General features: G+C 48.5%; 1 protein-coding gene and 1 long non-coding RNA gene across 6 annotated transcripts in view; one reads left to right on the plus strand and one right to left on the minus strand.

The window, feature by feature from the left end:
• The window catches only part of LOC135966743 (disco-interacting protein 2 homolog C-like), a 208,699-nt gene that overhangs the window by 35,878 nt on the left and 153,790 nt on the right, over positions 1–19,031 (minus strand). The gene's annotated exons all lie outside the window — the stretch shown is intronic.
• The window catches only part of LOC135966745 (uncharacterized), an 85,853-nt gene that overhangs the window by 26,003 nt on the left and 40,819 nt on the right, over positions 1–19,031 (plus strand). For 2 of the 4 annotated variants that reach the window (XR_012421843.1, XR_012421846.1), the window contains 2 exons: positions 192–309; positions 3,976–5,186. The exons of 1 other annotated variant lie outside the window; for it this stretch is intronic. This is a non-coding gene — a long non-coding RNA (uncharacterized lncRNA). Of the gene's footprint in view, positions 1–191; positions 310–3,975; positions 5,187–10,093; positions 11,273–19,031 lie in introns of those variants that run through there. One more of the 4 variants, XR_012421845.1, reaches the window with a different exon arrangement.

Here is a 19,031-nt window from a genome sequence, read left to right on the forward strand (position 1 = left end):
GGTAAGAACCTGAAGGTTCTCTGTCATGGCCTCTGAGTCACAGGTAAATAAACCTGCGTGAGGGGGAGTTGACTGTACAGTATTTTCCTTCTGTTTTGATACTGTCAGAAAAAGGTCAGTTCCAATGTGTTGGGTCCCTTTGCCTCAGCTTTGCTGCAGAAGGGACTTGCCATTATACCTCTTGTTCCCAGTGCCCAGGAGGCTGATGCCACATAGAAGACCTGCAGGTCGGTGGATGTGAAACAGGCATCGGACACGCTGTGCACCTTGGGACGCATCTGAGAAGTGTGTGCTTGCAGCAGATCTGAGGTGAGGGCGTGTTCCATCTCCTCTCCCTTCTCTGGCTTTGCAGGCCTTTGAAGTTGGTTCTGGAAAGTGAAATTAGTTAATGCTGATTTAAGCTCCAGGTCAAAGCCTGGGGGCCGAAGAGACCCGCCCTTCACTAGGGGTGTGAAGCATTGGGCCCTCCCATCAGGAGGCAGCAGGGACTCGAGAAAGCCCCACATGCCCTCCAGTTCCCTTATGTTGAAATTTTTTGTACTCGGCCATGCCGGGTCATTTTGGGAGGTGAGTAGGGGATTCACATGGGGGTGTGCAGTATTCTTAGGTGTCAGGTGCGAGAGTTGAATTTGTAGAAGCTGTGCAGATAGGAAAGGGCCTGGCAGGGAGTGCTGTTTACACGGAGCCGATTTAACGCGAGGTCTGTGCTCTGCCTGGGTCCGTGTCTGACCGGTGTCTCCCAGTCTGCAACAGGACGTTGACGTGACTTGGCGCCATCGTCCCACTCTGTGTAGACGTCTGAGGATCTGTGCGCCGCTGCTCTGTGAGAATGCGTTGTGATAATGAACTGAGAAACAGTGAACAAACCCTGAATTGGTTAGCACTGGTTCCACGGCCACTTCTGCCGTGGTTGGAGTCATTCATAATAAAGTGTGCTGGACTCCTATGCAGAGCTCTGAATTTCAGAGGCCCTTTAACTCGGCAGCTAACCAGCTGCTTCCTTCAGAAGACATTTGAGTCCTCTTTACCTGCCAGGGTGACCCTGGGAGTTTGAAGATGAGTGAGACAAGCCTTCCCTGTCTTGTGGATTTTACTGTCCAGTGGGGAGACAGATGTGGATGGTGAAGGAGGCCCTATCAGAGGTCATCGCATGTCAGTTTTATTTCTTCAGCACTTGCTGTGTTCAGGCGGTGCCCCGGGCCATGTGCAGAGCATCTGTGGGCCCTGCCCTTGGCATCCCAGGCACAGCTAGCATCTGCGCCATCTTCATACTTGGCCTGAGTTTTGGGGAAGTACTGAGGATGGCTTCTGCCTTTGCTGGAGAGAGTTGGAAGTCAGGGCAGCCCTCCACAAGGAGATGATCGCCAGCTGATTCCTCAAGAAAGAGAGGTGGTCCCCACATGGGTAGAGCAGGGCAGCATGTACAGACCTGGGTGTGGGTCTGGGGCATGTGCATCTGAGTGGGGTCTGCTGGGAGACAGCAGGGGTGAGGTGTGAAGGCAGTTGGAATTTACAGGATAAATTATCACTAAGGTGATGCCTGGAAAACATAAAATGGGGACTCTCTGGGGTAAACGTGGACTTAGGGTGACCCTGGGCGTGGGTGTTTTCAGGCTCTGAAGGCAGAGATTTAGGAAATTGGGGCAGAGCTGAGCCCCAGACGAGGATGAAGACCACCCTTGGGATGTTAAATGAGACAGGGGTGGAAACCCAGTGAATGTCCTGGGGGGTCAGTCCAGCAGGCAGGCAGCAGAGGAGACCGGTGTCCTCAAAGGCCCCTTGGGCCTGTCTCTGAAAGTGCTGGAATGACAGGCATGAGCCACTGCTCCCTGCTGATACTTTTAAAATTTCTAAGCTACTCTCTCTCATACCCACTCCCGTATTTTTTTAAAAAAACCAGGTTTATGGCTATATTTTTTCCAAGGGAACCAAACAGTTACCTGTTTGAAGTACAAATAACACCGTGTTTAAAAACCGAAAATGCCACTTTGCATAGAAGTTTCCAAATACCCAGTTGGTTTGAGCCTTGCATTGCAGTGTCACTACCTGCTCTTAAATTTCTACACGATGTATAGATAGCGAGGCAGGGACGGCTCGTACATCTTCAGGTTTCAATTCTACTACCTTGGGCTATATTTTCATTTATTTTGGCACAACTGTGGGTGTGGCAAGCAATGCCAGGGTATTTATTTTGAAGCGTGTCCAATAACAGTTGGGAAGATTTTCACATTTTTAGAATTTTCATAGTAATAGTTATAATTTACAAAGAATTTAAAATTGTGTAGTCATTATTTTGCTTTTTTCTAGATGTGCCCCGAAACAGGGTTGCTAACTATCATTCTACATCACAGGACTAATAACAGTACCCTTTTGGAGCAGATGCCTGTAATCGAGGAATTCTGCCTAGTCGGTTCACTTTAAGCGTGTTTAAAAGGTTTTCTTTATCCTAGTTGGCACCTGTGGCTATAGTTTGTTTTCACTGCTGAAGAATATTCCACGATGGAAGCCGTAATTCATCTGTTTTTCATATCGGTGGACATTTGGATTATTTTGGGAGGGTGTGTATGTCTATTCAGCCTTCATTTTTTTCAGGATTTTTTGTAGAAGATAATGTAACAGTGTAACATCCTCTGCTAGGGAACCAACACGAACCCTGATTACAGCCACACTGACTCTCACACATACTCTCAGGCCTTGTTACCAACACACAGAACCATTTTGTTAAGTTGAAACCCAGTAGCAGAACCTGAAGCCATGTGAACGGTTCCTCCGATCTTACACTTCGAATTCACTTTTTATTACTATGTCTGCTAATTAGGAAGCATATCAATTATACAGAAATCTGAGAATGTAAAATTATACGTTTATAACAGAAAAACCTTATTTAATAGCCCAGAACACATGGCTATGTTTTTCCCTCATGCCCCACCACTGTTTTCTTTGCTTGAAATGGGAAATGACACTTGAATGCGGTTTTCTAGCCACTGTTAGACTGGCATAGTTCTTCAGAGACAGAGGATGTAAAGCACATGGAGAATTTGTTTGTGGAATGTGATTTCCCGGTCGCCTCATTCAGGCTGCCGCCGCCTTCCCCTGTGGCCGCCTGCATCGTGGGACGTCTGAGAAGGTCCCTGTTTCATCCTCTGGAAATTCTGAAAAGGAAGGAGAGGAGGAGGGGCATGCAGGGTGTGGTGCATTTGTGTTGGTCCTTCCAGCTTTTATTTGGAGTCTCGGCTACCTTGGTGGTTCCTGCCTTTATGTCCCTAGCTCGTGGCTTCGTCCTTGTGTCTAACTCACAGGCAGACAGATGGAAAGGGAAGTTGTATTCAGCCAAACAGCTTGATCTTATTCTCAAGGCTTAAATCGACTGGGTATTTGGAGACTTCTGTGCAAATGGGCATTTTTGGTTTTTAAACACCATGTCTTATTTGTACTTGAAATGGGGTAACTGGTTCTCTTGGAAAAAATATAGGCATAAAGCTGGTTCTTTAAAAAAAAAAAAAAAAAAAAAAAAAAAAAAAAGGGAGTGGGTGTGAGAGAGAGTGGCTTAGAAATTACACCAGTAATGGTCGGGAGTGGTGGCTTATGCCTGTAATTCCAGCACTTTGAGAGAAGGAGGCAGGTGGATCCCCTGAGGTTAGGAGTTCGAGACCAGCCTGGTGAACATGGTGAAACCCCGTCTGTACTGAAAATATGAAAATTAGCCGGGCATGGTGGCAGGCACCTGTAATCCCAGCTACTTGGGAGGCTGAGGCAGGAGAATCACTTGTACCCAGGAGGCAGAGGTTGCAGGGAGCCAAGATCGCACCACTGCACTCCACCCTGGGCGACAGAGCAGAAACTCCATCTCAAAATAGAAAAACAAAAAACTAAACAAAACAAAAACCCGGTAATGAAAACCTGATTGCATCATCTGTGATGGAGATGGCGGATTATTTCATTTTTAGTGACAGGATGAATTGGATATGTTTGCAGTATTGATTTGACAAGGGAAATGGTGAGAACCAAATGTGCCGCTCAGCTTGGGCCTCACCGTTGGCAGAAGACCGTGGCGGGCAACAGACTGGAGACTCGGAGACCGAGGGGAGAATTCTCACGCCTTGACGCTGGTGCAGTGTGTGCTTCTGGACTCCTGCTGGAGGGAGCTGCCCCTTTGCCTTGCAGGCTTTGGTGCAGTGGAGACCTTAGGACCTGCCCCTCCTGGCACACCTGTGGGTGTGGCGAGCAGTGCCAGGGCTGAGGCACAGGTGCTGAGCCCGGAACGTGGGACAGGAGAGGCTGCACACGCCGGCAGGCGTCTGCTCCAGCAGCCGGGGGTTTCCGCAAGGGGGCGGGGCGTTGGTTTTCCTCCTTGAATTTGGGTAGAGAGGGTGTCGTGGGGTGCTGTGTCTGCACTTGTGTTGCTCTGAGGTCAAGTTGTGGCCCGAGTCCCTGTCCCTCTGCCAAAGTGAGGGTTTGCCCATTTTCAGGTCAGATTTCCCTTGGGTCCGGGTCTCTAGGAGTGGGGCGCATTCCAAGGGGGCGTGAGCACGGTGGACGCTCGTGGGACTCTTCCTCTCCCCTCAGCTCCTGGGCTGTGTGTGAAGAGCTGCCCAGCGGAATCACCCTCCTGCCTGGTGTTTCATTCACCAGAAATCGTTCTCACTGTGGACTCTTGAGTGAAATGTAATCCAGGAATGGAACGTGCTGTTGCTAGATGCCACACACAGCATCAGGAGCTTAGTTGGGGATTATATGATCTTACCCCACACCTTAAAAGTAAAGACTATGGTTGTTAGGTCTCTGAGCCCAAGCAAAGCCATTGCGTCGCCTGTGACTTGCACGTATATACGCCCAGATGGCCTGAAGTAACTGAAGAATCACAAAAGTGCAAATGCCTTGCCTGGACTTAACTGATAACATTCTACCAGAAATAAGTGAAAATGGCCGGTCCTTGCCTTAAGCGATGATTTTTTTTGTGTGTGTGAAATTCCTTTTCCTGGCTCATCCTGGCTCAAAAAGCTCCCCCACTGAGCACTTTGTGACCCCCACTCCTGCCCGCCAGAGAACAACCCCCATTTGACTGTAATATTCCTTTACCTATCCAAATCCTATAAAACGGCCCCACACTTAGCTCCCTTCGCTGACTCTTTGGACTCAGCCCGCCTGCACCCAGGTGAAATAAACAGCCATGTTGCGCTCACAAACCCTGTTTGGTGGTCTCTTCACACGGGCGTGCATGACAATAGTTAAGGGGATATTGAAGTCTTTGGCAGCTCCAAGAGCTTTTTCAGTTTGTGTCGGGCCATTGTAGGCAGAAGGAAATGCTTGCTTAGAGAATCTTACAGAAATGTTTGGTGCAGTGCCATTAACTCGTGGAATAAATGTGTAACTTTCCATGGCAGACCTCTGGAAAGAGACGCACTTTGAGTGCACCCTGGCCTGCTTGCTACAAGAATCGGCCGTGTCACCCCGCTGTCCGTGGGTCTGCAGGTGTGCGTGGTCCATTGCCCTGCACTGTGGCCATGGAAGGGAAGATGATCTGGAATGCTGGCGACAGTTATCGGTGCGTGTTGATGTGTGCTGCTTTCTACAGGGGAGAACATTTCTGTTTAATAAACATCTCATCACGATGATGACTGCAAGATATTTGAGTCTCATTCAATAGTGTTTCTGGGTTCCTTCTGTTTTTAATCTGCTTTCTAGCACTAGGCAAGTGAAGACATGGAAAGTAAAAACCCATGGAACTTGTAGAGACATGGTGTTGTGTAGGAGCAGACTGTAGCCTCTGGCTCTGTTTAAAGATTGTAGTAAACCTCTTACCTGGCAGAGTCAGGGTGTAAATTATCTTGTTTAATCGAAATGTGTATGAGTCAAAGCTGGCGCCTGCATTGTTGATGAAATACCAGATTTTAAGGGAACATGTCAATGTGCCGTAAGATACCAACAAAGTTCCTCACTGAGGTTCGGCGCGGGTTCGGAGGAGCTGGGCCTTAGGTCACCAGGGTCGTCTCTGGGAGCAGATGCTCAGTGTGGGCATTAGTCACTTAGCCTTTCCAGAGCCGAGGAGCAGCTCTCTGTGGTGGTTTTTGGAACCTGTATTTTGAGTCAGTTTGTCCCACTTGACTCGAAGTTGCCGCGCGATTTCAGACCTTTGCCTCCACCGTGCGCTCGTTTTCTTGTCCCCTGATAACTGCCTCGGTTGCCCCGGCCTGACATTTGAGCCTCGTCGTTCATGGACACAGGTTCCGTGGTGGGGCAAAGGCCGCGACTCCGGCTTGCACAGTTCTGTGACTCTCACCATGGCTTATCACATCACTCCCGGGATCTCCCGTTTAGAGGAAGAGTGTCCCTTTCCTGCAGGCCCTGTGTGGTGTGGAAACCACCCCTACCTACCTTTCTCCTGTTTGAACTGTACCGTGAAGCTGTATCTGTTCTAGTCAACCGTCAGAATTTAAGGAACAGTGATTTATGTAACTTATCACACGCTTCTGAGCAATTCTTTATGAATTTCATTCTGTTGTGAAATTATTGCAGTTTTCATGGCTATGCTGGTCTCATGTTGTGGCCCTTGAAATGAATTCCCTTCCCCATTGTGTGTTAAGGTTGTGCCTGGAAGCTGTTGAGGCCTCACCTCTGCTTAGGGCAGTGGCTTTGCTCTCCTGACAACAGGAAGAATCTTATTTAGAGCACTTCTAATGTAGTTTTTGCTTCCAGACAGAGTTACTTTTTTTCACAGAGACAGCCACTAAAGTCATAAATTATGCTGAGGATGCACACACATGGGTCAGCTGACAGAGTGGAGTCCAGAACAGATCCAAAGATGCAAAAGCAGTTCAGTGGAATTTGAGTCTTTTCAACAAATGGTGCTGGAATTATGGGACAGCCATATGCAAAAGAGTGAAAACAGGGAGAAATTTCTGTATGAAAATTAAGGTGCACCATAGCCCTGAATGTAAAATACCAAACTACAAAACCTGCAGAACAAAGGGAAATTGTGGAGACCTAGGGTGAGAGCTCTTAGCCATACCATGATCCATAATCAAGGAAGAAAACAAGTAGGTAAGACTCATCAAAATTAAACTTCTAATATAAAAGACACCCCTAGGGAATTGAAGAGACACATTTTCGATAGACGGGGAGAAGATGTCTACAAACCATGCAGCCGGCAAAGGACTCGTATCCAGAATGCACAGGACTCCCACGGCTCATGACAGAGAACAAACCACCTGACTTAAAAGCGGAAGAGACCTGAACAGATGCTTCGCTGAGAAGGACGGGAGGATGGCCCGAAAGCATCTGAAATGACCTTCAGCATGACTGGTTGCACCGAGATGTGCACCGAAGCCGCAGTGAATTTGTTCACACCCCTGCTGGAGCGCCTGACTAAGGTCTTCCGACAGCCCCAGGTGCTGGTGAGGACAGGCAGTCGGGACTCCTGTGCGATGCTGGGGTTCAGCACGGTGCAGACAGCTTGGCGGTTTCTTACAAAACTGAACTCACACAAACGTGGGTCCCAGTGACCCCAATCCTGGGTATTTACCCTAGAGAAACAGAATCTGATGTTTAAGAAAAACTGTGCCCAGATGTTAATAGCGCTGTCTATAGTTGTCCAAAACAGGTTACAATGTGCCACAGCCATATGTGGAATAATAAATACCCAGCAACCCCGAGGCCTGGCTGTTGATCACAGGACACCCTGGGTGCACCTCCAAGCACAATGCCCAGGAAATTGTGATTTTGCGAGTGTTTTGCCACAACGCTCGCAAAAGATAGACCTGAGTCATGGGAGGACACGGAGAGGGTGGTTGCTGAGAATGGGAGGGTATGCTTATGAGGCCCCGTGAGTGGGTTTGGGGCTGTTGGACTGTTCTGCTTGTGTGATGATGATTATGGGAATATTTGTGCCGAAATTCACAGAACTGAACACTGTCCACTTTACAGTAATTTTTAAAAAGTGGTAATATGCTCATTTTCGGTACTGTTTTTAATAGAAGATGGAGTTTGCAGATGATTTGTCAGGGCAAGCCTGTCTCAAGAGTTTGTAGACGACTCGTTAGGGGCCTGTCTCAGGGCCATTGGGTTGGGTTGGGTTGGGTTGGGTTGGGTTGGGTTGGAAAAGCCTTCTCTGTTGTGGGCAGTAGTACGGGGCATGGAAAGGATATTGCCAAGGAAACACGTAGAATCCTTTGAGGAAACGTGTATTTCTAACTTCCTATAAGATAGAATTGGAAATTGTAATGGTTTTGTTTTCTAGAGTCTTGGTAGAATAGGGAAGACAGTGTAATAAAAGCTAATTTTGAAATGAAGAATTTTAAAGATTTTCAACAGCAATAGCTCTAGGAAGTCACCCTGGAAATGTTTTTAAAGATGTTCAATAGCAATAGCTCTAGGAAGAGTCACCCTGGAGTTGCTTCTTGAGTATTGGTTTCCTGGCTGTGTATCTTCCGACTTTCATTTTTAAGTTTTGCTGTGAGTTGGGGATGTGTGGGAATAGCCATCCCGGCCCTGCAGGGGGGTGCATGTGCCCCGAGGCCTGAGGCACTGTTTCAACCTAGCTTGCAACATGGGGACTCTTGTCAGTGGCTGGAGTAAGAGTACCAGCCTGGCAGGCTGGGGGGAGCCCCAGGGTGGTCTGGGCACTGTCCTCCCTGCCTGCAGGATGGCAGCTGGAGGAGCTCGAAGGCTGCCTGCCTGGTGGCTGTCAGCGCAGCAGCCCCTCCTGGCCGTGGAGCAATCTTTGGGTCCATGAGTCTCTGCACCGGGACTTGCCTCCTGGGACCTCCGCCACTGTCCTGAGGGCCCTGGTGCCACTTTCCCGGTGGGACCCAAGCCTCAGGCAGCTGCGACCCCAGATTCGGTTGCTTTCCCTGCCGGCTCATTCCAGCACGAGTGCTCACCTCACTCAATGTAGAGCCTCAGGTTCCTTCAAGATCCCCAGAGATGGAATCTCCCAGTTTAACAAGACAGTTGGTGACAAGATTTGAGCGGCACTGATTTAACTCAGCTTCCAGAGTTTAAGTTCCCAAGACACAGTCCTGCTCCTTCCCTGGCCTCATCCTGTGTGGCTGGTGTCGATGCGGGGTTTCCGGAGGCTGGGGCTGTGGCAGGTCAGCAGCAGGGGGATGGCTCATTATTGATCGCTCAATGCCTTGAGGATAACTAGGATTAATGACCTTTATAGGGCTGTAGGTTTGGAGTATATATATATGTGTGTGTATATATATACATATTTTAACGAGGTGGACACGGTTATCACTGCATTTTTCTGACATGAAACTTGGAGAGCAGAGGGTTTAGGAAACTCCTGAAGCCACACTGTCAGCGGGACTCGGGCGGTCTGGCCTTAGACCCTGCACTGTTTGCCCCTCACCACGCTGTCAGCAGACCCGGGTGGTCTGGCCTTAGAACTCACGCTGGTCGCCCCTCCTTGCCACGTTGTGGGGTTTTTCCTGTTTCTGGGCAGCATTTGATAGCTTGTGAAACAAGACCAAGACTTACTATGAGTGGATTTGCCATTATCTGAGATCCAGAACGTTTCCTGGACCTGGCGTTGCCGATGTCACGTAAGGGAAGGTAAAAACATTTTCATTGTGGTCACTGGGGCTCCTGAAATGGTATTTTTCCCAGTGAAAGTTTACTCATAAAAGTCTTTTAACTCAATACTATGTGAACAGGAAGAAATGTGTTGGGCTCTAGTTAAATGTCTCAGAGCCGCAGAAGTAAATGAGGGCACCTTCCGAGCACAGCCTCCCGGAGGAGGCCAAGGACGTTTGTCTGGAGGGTTTGCCATGAAGCAGGACTTGGACAGGGCTGGTCTGCCTAGGGAGGCCTCTGCCATGATGTAGGTTAGTTGAAGTAGTTGACGGGTGGTGGCTTGAGGTCGGTGGTCCCCGAGGAAGCCCCTAGCAAGGCCGGTTTCCGTGGGATGGAAAACTGCCGTTCAGTGGCTGTAATCCTGGCTTCACGGGTCTGACATACAATCCTGCCCTTGGATACTTGGATCCCAGACAGGTCAGATGGCCCTGAAAGGACATTCGGACTGTGATGGCTGCACCCATTCTCAGCATCTGTAGGGTCTCCTATGTATGTCTGTGTTTCCATTTTCTTTCAGCACAATTTCTCCCAGTGAAGTCGTGAGAAATAGAAGGAAAGGTGGAATGAAGATGTGATTGAGGAAAGTGTGGTGTGGTCTTCGACCTTATTTTGCCTTGGTTGGTGCTCAAGAACTCCACCTGACCTCAGAGCTGAGCGTTTCTGCCAGGAAGTCCTGCCTTTTATGCTACCTCGAGGCCTGTTGAGACACTCCAAGAAGCTTCGTTAACAAATTGCCTTTTCCTTTTACAGCAGTTGGATATATTTGCAGCAAAACAAAGGAATAACCCCCCAATATGGTGATGAAATGCATTTAAGTATAGATAGCATTCAGTCTTGAAGGGCCTGGGATTTTAATCATCTTTGGGTCATGTAACAAGTGGTGTTGGTGATTAAAATCTCCTGACAGCTTTGTTCTGCCACGTTCCTCAGTTTTGAATGATGATCTTCCTGGTGTTGTACCTTGGGAGGGGCGTTTGTGTCAGTAGAGAGCAGAGTGGTGGTTCCCAGAGGCTGCGAAAGGACAGAGGTGAGGCCCCTGAAGGACACTGGTCTTCCTGGTTTAGGGGTTTGGGGCTCAGCCACCTTCCTGTGTCCGTGTAAATTATACCCAGGATCATTTTCACTCGCCCCACTTTAGTTGAGTATTGGAGCTTCAGGATATGTGTGCCCACGTCACCTGGGCCGTGATCCTGGAGTTGGGTGAGACTGATTCCCTGGGTTTATAGAATTACTCTGGGATTATTGAAAACAGAAGCACTTGAGGCATTCATAATGCTATTTCCTGAACGTAATTTATGTTCAGTTCTTCAGAAACATTTATCTGAGGAAGCATCTATAATTTTTGTTTTCTGCCACTCAGTGCTAGAAAGAATTGTGCAACACTCAAGTGAGTGGCATTATTCCTCTCCCTCCACCATGCAAGCAAGATTAAAGGTACCTCTGGCTCCCCTCAATCTTCTCATCTGCAGGGTGCCTGGCATGGCAGTGTGCTGCCTTCCGTCTTCTTTTTGGGGAGAATCAGTTGTGTTTGTGTGTACTGCTCAGCTCAGCCTCGTGCAGTTGTGTGGGTGAGGAGCTTGGATGCTAGGTGACCCTCCCAGGCCTGCCTCCCACCTCCCTAGGCCTTGTTCTAAACTGACAGATAAACAGTGTGTTTTGGAAGAGGACAGCAGCAGGGCAGGAGAGAGTTTGTTCAGACTTTCTCCTCGCACTGACGTTTGAGCCTTCATCCAGCCTGGGCACTTTTACAGAGCTGCGTTTGTGTGTTGCAAACCATTCCCTCCCAGTAACCGTGCTTTCAGAGGTTTGGAAATGTGACTTAACTCATCTTCAATTTAAAGCATACTATCAAATTTTAGTGTTGAAACTGATGTATTTTATGGCCTTTATTTGATTTCTCTTGATTTTTTTTCCCATATGAGACAGGGCATCTTAAGGGACACAGCCTGGTGTTGGCCGCCTTTCCTAAGGATGGAAGTGAATTCTGAAAGCCCTTTATGTAGGCAGCGAAGGCCTCTTTTATTTTGGCCTAGTCAGGTATATAATTCTTTTTCTCTTTGGTTTTTTTGAGACAGGCAAAAAAACCTTTTTGTTTCCCAGGCAGTGGTGTGAGCACAGCTTACTACAGCCTCAACCTCCCAGGCTCAAGTGATCTTCCTGCCTCAGTCTCCTGAGTAGCCAGGACCCACAGGCACATGTTCCATGTGTCCCCATGCCTGACTTAGTTTTGTATTTTTTGTAGAGATGGAGTTTTGCAATGTTGCCCAGGCTGGACTTGAACTCCTGGACTTAAGCAGTCCAGCTGTCTCAGCCACCCAAAGTACTGAGATCACAGGCATGAGCCACCGTGCCTGGCCAAGTGTGTTTCTAATTTCAAAATTAAGAGGACACCCATCCAGTTAATTACATCTCTATTGGAACATGCTGCTTATAGTGCATTAGGAAAAATCATCCAGAACTCGGAAAAGGAGCTGGACAGACACAGCCCTTCGAGGTTGTCTGATGAACCCCTGGGGTCTTTAACTACCTGGAGGGATGTACCATGTCAGACTCACTGTTGACCGGCTGAAGCCCAGGTTTCATGAGGTTATGTGTCAGCTTGTAGTACTTTCTCTGGCAGAGATACGAGTGACTTCTGCTCAGTGACAGGCTCATCTCAGGGACTTCATGGCCTGAGGGACGGCAGCCTGTTTGAGCTGATCGAGCAATCTCGCACTACCCTTATTTTCTGAAACGCCTATGAGTGACTTCTCACACGGTCTTTGAAGCGGCTTCATGCCCGCGCTCCTTGGTAATGATTGAATGCTTTTTTTGACCCCTCATCCCTTTCTTTGGGGTGTTCCAGTCTCAGTTCTCATGATGTGTTCTGCTTCTGCAGGAATTTCTGAAGCTGCTGAGTGTAGAAAGCACTGAGGAGGCTGTGCTCCCACCCCTGTGAGCCTTCCAGGCATCATCCTCTCCCCTTGGTGAGGCAGCGTCCATGACACACCGAGGAGGCTGTGCTCCTGTCCCCCGTGAGCTTTCCAGGCATCCTCGTCTCCCCTCCAGGAGGACAGGAGGAACCTTTCAAACCCTTCTTAAACTTGTTTTCATGTCTTTGTTTTAACAGTTTTCTTTGCATCGTCTCCCTTATCCAGAAGTGAGGGTGAACGCTGAGTTATTCACGGGAGTCAAGAAACCACACGCAGCCCAAAGTGACGTTTGTTTCCCTGAAATGATTTGTGTGTGTTCACCTTAAAATGCAACTCAGTAAAACAGGTGTGTTTTGAGGAATGACTTTAAATTACCTAGGTAAAAATGTGACAGTTAAATTTCATCATCTGTGTGGGTGTCCACAACCCCCTTCTGTGATTGCGTGTGAGTTTGTGACTTGTGGTTATTTTTGAAGAAAGAAAATCTGTTGTTGAGGACTTCAGATGGTGTGCTGGGATTGTGTAGGGTGGACATCGGGGGCTTCAGTGTGTGGCTTCCTTGAAGAGGTTCAAATTAAGGCTGAGAGTCCCCACTCCAAAATGCTCCAAAACCTGAAACATTCTGAGCTTCCTCATGACACTCGAAGGAAATGCTCTTTAGAGCACTCTGGATTTCAGGCTGGGGATGGTCAACTGGAAAGTGAAATATTGCAAGACCCTTCTGGCCCCAGGAGCTTGGATAAGGACATGGAGGGGGCCTGTGCCAGGTATCCCTGGAGTGCAAGGCAGCCTGGGCTCTGTGAACTGGTTTTTTGTAGGAGCCACAGAAGGGAAAAGAGGGTCAAAGTGGCCACGCCTGGCTCCTGAGAAGGCTGGACCAGAAGGAGGTGGATGCGGAGGACAGCAGTTGAGTCCCCAGCATCCGGGACTCCTGTCCCTGGTGGAGTTGAGAGCCTCCTCTAGTTGTGACCTCTCCGCTGTCAGCAGCCACTGAGGCCTGAAGGGAGAGGGGGCTGAGGAGAGGAGGAAGGATAGGCCTGCTTCTGGAGAGGGCCAGCATCGGCCTGTGCTAGCCTCGTTTGTTACTCCTGCGTCCAGTGTGCACGGCCGTGCCTCGTGGTGTAGCGGTTCCCGGGATGCACAGCGCTCTTGTCTGCAGTAACGTCTTTGTCTCCGACCCTTGGAGGCAAGTTACCTTTTTCTCCAGTGAAAAGAGGTAGAAAATCTTACAGAAATGCATTTGCTCTAATGTCTGTTTTCCAATAAGACATGGTCGCTTAGGCTAAATCTTTGTGAGGTCAAGACAGGAGGATCACTTGAGGCCAAGGGGTTGAAGACCAGCCTGGACATCATAGCAAGACCCCATCTGTATAACAGAAGTTAGCTGAGTGTGGTGGTGCGTGCCTGTGGTCCCTGGTACTCTGGAGGCTGAGGTGGGAAGATCACTTAAGGCTACAGTGAGCTGCTATTGCTCCACTGTACTCCAATCTTGGCGACAGAGCCAAGACCCTGTCTCAGAAAGAAAAGTTAAAAAAAATCCAGAAATGTCATTTTCTTTTAAAATCATCCCAAAAGAAAAATCGTTTTTTTCTAAGAATGTAAAGGGTAACTGATACGATTCTTTCCTTGCATTGTTTCTCCTTTTCGAATATTTACAGTAGTCCGTCCACATCGTCTCTCATCTCATTACAAAGCAGCAGGTGTCTTTGAGGTTAGTGGTGTTTCTCTGTGTCGCACCTTGGAGAACAGCCAGCATGAAACCTCTTACCACGATCGTGCACATCGTTTGTAGTCCCAATTAAAATCCTCTCCAGAGACGCCTGTGCTGCTTATTATAGCAGAACTTTGGTTGTGCTGAAATGTGCATTCAGCTAATGGTTTTAAGTTCATATCTGAGATGATGCTGTATAATTCCTGAAGCATATGGGATCAGTAATGATTGAAGATAATTCTGGCTGATGTCATTTGGAGGATATTTTTCACTTCAAGTTAAAACTTCCTTCGCGATAGTCATTTTGGGATTCATTTAACTATGTGCTTTATTTCATAGCTCAAATTTTCATTAGTCATTTCATACCATAGGATTTTGAAAGCAGATTTGGCAAAACCTTTCTAACAAAATGTTTGCTTATGATGTCCCAAGGAACAGCACTCAGAATTGCTGGTAACTGTGGTACATTTTAAGGCTGACGATAGAAGTCACTTGAATGGTAAGGGCTGCTTTGTGAGGCAGATGGGGTTTGAATCCCGACCCTCCTGATATGCAAGCCCTGACCGTGGCCTTCTCTCCTCTCCCCTGGGAGATGGGAAGGTGCCAGCATCTACCTCACAGGCCGTCCTGAGAACCTGGGACTAAGGGCTTGTGTTCCTCTTGCAGGTGGCACAGACGTGGGGGCTTGACGATACACACACTGCAGGCTGCCAGTGTCAGGGTAATCCAGTTTTAGTCATAAAGGTGGGATTTGCTTTGCTCCCCGGCAGACCAGGTGCGGTGCTGCTGTTGTAGCAGGTGTGTGGATCCTCTTGGGTGGTCCTCAGGTGGACAAGGAGTCACCGATTCTGATTCCCAGTGTTAGATGTGAGGGGACCATGGACCTCATGTGTTCAGAGGGGAGGAGTAAAAAGCTTCCCTTGTATTTCCAGAACTGTCTATCCCAGGAATACCAAACCACTGGCTTTCACCTGACGCTGTCGTAGGTGACACTGTCTGGAAATGAGGACTCATGTTCCGCATCCTTGAGCCAGTACCCGTCTCCCTCCAGGGCCGTGGCCCATCCCTCCTCATTTCGCTGGGTTGCCAGCCTGGGGATCTGTAAGCCCAGTGACGTCTCCGGTCTCGGCCCCCACTCCCCGTGGGGATAGGAGGTGGCTTCAGGAGGCTGGTGATGAATGCCTGAATGAAGCCGACTTGTGACTGCAGTTCTGTCTAAGGGCCTCCCCGGGTGTTAGATGTCAGTAAATGACACCTGTGTGTGGATCTCATGTGATGAGAGAAACAGTGGGGGAAACCAAAGCTTGTGGAGTCTACAGGTTCTGAACTTGGAGGTGTGTGCACCTGTGTACTTGGTGAGGGGTGTGACGTCCGGAATGAGTGTGCACGTGTGTCACGTTTGTGCATGTGTGGTTGAGTGTATTTAGCAGGTGTGGGTGGAGTGAGCATGTTCATGTGTGTCGTATGTATTTGAGGGTGTGTGTGGAGTGTGTACACGCATCATATTTGGTGAGTGTATTTGAGGGTGTGTATGGAGTACATACATGCGTTTGCGTGTATACTATTGGGTGAAGCGGTGGCATGTGTGGAGTAAGCATGCACACGTGTATGCTGTGTGTGGGGTTTCTAAGTGGTCCTCCCCTGAGCCTGCTCCTGGGCCCTGCTGTCCTGGCAGCTTTACAGTTTGGTGCGTCTTTGATTCTGGAAGATTCTGGAACCAAATTCTGAAGCTGTGATCACAAACTTGCAGCCCTGGAGGACGCTGGCTCGTGGAGCCGGCACGAGGGTCTCTGTGCTGGCCTCTCCCTGGGCTCTGTCCACAGAAGAGCATGTCCGATGATTGAGCTGTGCGGGTCTGTGGCTCCCCAGCCTCGAGTCAGCCCTCGGTTCTGTCCCACCTCTGTTTTTCTTGCTGAGGGGCTCCGGGAAGTGGTGCCTGGGATGGCGTTTTCACCCTGGGGTTGCTTCGCCAGCTGCCCAGGTGCTGGCTGCCTGAGCCCTGCTGCCGTCCTGGGTGGACGGGGCTGTCGCGGGGACATCCCTGAGCACCCGCGGGAAGGCAGGTTTAGGAAGTGCCAGAGGTGAGTGGCTTCCTCTCACACTTGATTTTCTGGAAAGTTCTGGGTCTCCTGTTTTTCCCTAAGGGAAGTTAGAAACTGAGTTTCTCTTGAGGGGAACGTCTTTGCAGAGTCTGCTGTTTGAATGTTCCCCAGGTGTGGAATACTCGGGGCCATATGTGTTTGGGAACATCCGTGTCCTGAGCGAATTCAGTAAGGAATGGAGAGAGGCCTCCTATCAGCTTGGCCTCTGTTTCCAGCTTGTTGAGGGTTGACGGCTGCTGGTATCCCAGGGAGAGTTAAACACTGGGCGGTGTGGGATGGGAATGTTTGCTCTGACAAGGACAGTGGGAAAGCATCTAAACAAACGTCGCTGTTCTCCGGGCTCCTCGGGGTCGAGCTTGTTTTGTGGTGTTGAGGGAAAGCTACCCTTGTTCCTGTTCCTCACCATTTGACAGGTGTCCAGGACACGTTTCTCTGGATAGGTGATGCGCGTGAGTGGGGGTCAGGTCGCAGGCTCCGAGGTTATTTGGGACCTGTCAACTGATTTCCTGAACACGCAAGTGCTTGGTAAAGATGTTCCTGATTAGCTAAAACATTTCAAGAGGACGTGATAGCTGGTGGTTGTTTAAAGACTATCACAATTTTCCTGTTACTTTTTAAATGCCTGTTGAATAAGGGAGGATTCACGTATTTTTATTTTCCTGTCTGCATACTTGATATTTTGTTTTTTGTTTTTCATGTGGGTGTGCAGTTAACAGGAATTAGAAGCAGTCTCAGCTCTGGGGAGATTTCATGGCCGCCTCAGTCAGTGCTGAAGGGAGGCAGGGATTCGGGGGCTACCTCCTCCACAGGAAGGACACCAAGGGCCAGAGGTCAGCAATCTCAGTGAGGTCACAAAGACGGGAACACCCAGCACCCTGGCCCATGTGCCTCTCCTTCACCTTTGTCTCTGCTCAAAGCTGCTCTCCTGGGTCATCACTGGTGATCTCTAGGTGCGTGCTTGCTTCTTGCAGAAGTGGTGTCTGGCTGTGGTCAGTGTGGGCCCTCAGGACTTCCCTGTTTTTGGCTCACATCAATATTGGGCAGTGGTGTATGTTTGCTTTGGAGTGGTAGATCCGGTGGATTTTGGCTTTGCCAACTCCTTTAATACCTGTTCTCCTAGGTGCTGGGACCCTCTCCTAAGCCGTCTGTTCTCCTAGGTGCTGGAGCCCTATCATAAGCTGCATGTTCTCCTAGGTGTTGTGACCCTTTCATTAGCTGTGTGTTCTGCTAGGCGCTGGGACCCTATCGTAAACTGCTTGTGAGAGATCTCGGAGGTGCTCCTTATGAGGATCCGCTGCCTGACCTGAGGTGGAACAGTTGCAATTCAAAACCACCCCCCAGAAAAACTGTCTTCCATGAAACCCATCCCTGGTGCCAAAAAGGCTGGGGGACAGCTGGCCTAACGCGGGCTAAGATGTCAGTAGATTTTTGGACTTGGGCCTCAGTTGAAGAGGATTAGATTTTGAAAGGTGGGGTTTGAAGGCTTCTAAAGGGCAGGTTTTCATCTCCAGTGGGGCCTGGCCAGAACTGGGTAGAACTGACCCAGAAGCTGACAACTAGTCAGGCTGGCTCACTGCCTGTGTCCTGTGTGTGCAGCCTTGCTGTTTATTCAATTGTCTGGTGGTGGTGTGGATTCCATTCACAGCCTCAGAGTAGTGGAAGCCATTACTTCAAGGCTGACCTTATTTATCAAAAAGACATGAAAATCATTTAGTATAAATCTTCCAGATACCTGTATCCTTTCTTTTCCCAGAGGCTTTTAAGTATTGCAACTTAAAAATCTTCAAAAATATCTTTAAAGGAAAACCTCTAAATATATTTTTGATGAGCACCCTTGAGAGCTTTAATATGTGAAGTAAATTCCCTTGACTTTTGTATTCCTAGAAACTCGTTCAAGTTTGCAGATGACTTTGTATTTTGTCAACAGTGGCCACTGGTTGGTGACCATCACACCTGCCGTGTATCATTTAGAAAGTTAGATGTGGATGTATTAACTTTTCAGACACACAAACACATGGGCTGTTTGTTTTTGGTTTTGATTTTTTTGGTTTTTTTTCTCCCCCCAGCTGAATTCAAGAAAGGGAAACAAGCAGACAGAGTAAGTACCAGAAAGCGTCTAAGTGGCTGGGTGGGGGATCCTCCTATGGTGTTGGATTGTGTTCTGCCAGTTATCGCTACTCGAAAAGCTGACCCTGAAACGGCTGGCATTGTCCTCACCCTGGGACATTCGTCTGTCTCACCAGAAAATGAAGAATCTGCCAGAGTACTGTGAGTCAAATTCAGTCAGAAATCGATTAACTAAGAGGCTTTGTCTCAAAGGCCAAAACATGAGGACACATTTTTAATTTTTAAGGAGTGCTTCCTTGTGAGTCAGTTCTGACGTGTACTGCATTAGGAAACCTCTGAACTTCCACGGTCAGGCCCAGAACTCTGAGGGAAAGTGGTTGTGCCCTTCCCACTGTTTTTGTCACTAGCTGTATTGATTTCCTTAAAACCCTTTTTATATGAGTTCTATTATAGTTTGAAAAAAATTCACTTAGGTAGAACTGGAAGCGTTTGCGCCGTGTTAATACTCATGACCCGTTCTTGGTCTCGGTATATGTGTACTGTATAAATGTACATGTGTGTATGTGGTGTACACATACTACGTGTATTTCCACTGTGCATGTATTTACAGTGTATAGGTATGTACACTACATTTGTGTCCTACACACGTGCATGCTGTAGGCA

The sequence above is a fragment of the Macaca fascicularis genome, chromosome 13, assembly GCF_037993035.2.
Source record: "Macaca fascicularis isolate 582-1 chromosome 13, T2T-MFA8v1.1".
In the NCBI taxonomy this organism is placed as follows: domain Eukaryota; kingdom Metazoa; phylum Chordata; class Mammalia; order Primates; family Cercopithecidae; genus Macaca; species Macaca fascicularis.